Source organism: Triticum dicoccoides, unplaced genomic scaffold (genome assembly GCF_002162155.2).
Source record: "Triticum dicoccoides isolate Atlit2015 ecotype Zavitan unplaced genomic scaffold, WEW_v2.0 scaffold231640, whole genome shotgun sequence".
Taxonomy (NCBI): Eukaryota; Viridiplantae; Streptophyta; class Magnoliopsida; order Poales; family Poaceae; genus Triticum; species Triticum dicoccoides.
The window spans coordinates 1-517 of record NW_021246000.1 but is presented as its reverse complement, the minus strand read 5'-3'; the positions used below and the strand labels follow the sequence as shown (position 1 = coordinate 517).

General features: G+C 48.7%; 1 non-coding gene across 1 annotated transcript; it reads right to left on the bottom strand.

Moving 5' to 3' along the window:
* Positions 1–241: 241 nt before the first annotated feature.
* LOC119345384 lies at positions 242–360 on the bottom strand. Its single transcript, XR_005167018.1, has one exon. It is a non-coding gene; the product is annotated as a 5S ribosomal RNA (ribosomal RNA).
* Between the last annotated feature and the right edge of the window lie 157 nt (positions 361–517).

Below are 517 nucleotides of genomic sequence, written 5' to 3'. Positions count from 1 at the left end.
CCCGCTCAATCACGGAGACGAGTTTTCCACGGTTTCCACCCCTCCCTCCATACCGCAGCAACACGAGTTTTTTCCACCCCTTTCAGAAAGCGCTCTTCGCGCCACAAAGCCGCCCCAAGACGCGCGAGCAATGAGCATCGAGCTTAAACATATCGCAAACGTCAAAAATAATATAACGGGATTAATATATATCACGCACGTGCGATATGTTTGTCACAAGGCGCAAAAGATAATTATAAAAGGAATGCAATACGAGGACTTCCCAGGAGGTCACCCATCCTAGTACTACTCTCGCCCAAGCACGCTTAACTTCGAAGTTCTGATGGGATCCGGTGCTTTAGTGCTGGTATGATCGCATCCGACATGTTTCCCCGTCTTCGTCCCTTATGCTTGCCACTCCCAGGTCCGCTCCAAAGACGATTCTACATTCTCACTACCATTACAACCGTTCCCTAACAATGGATAATGTCCTATACTACTTACTCTCCCGCTCAATCACGGAGACGAGTTTTCCACG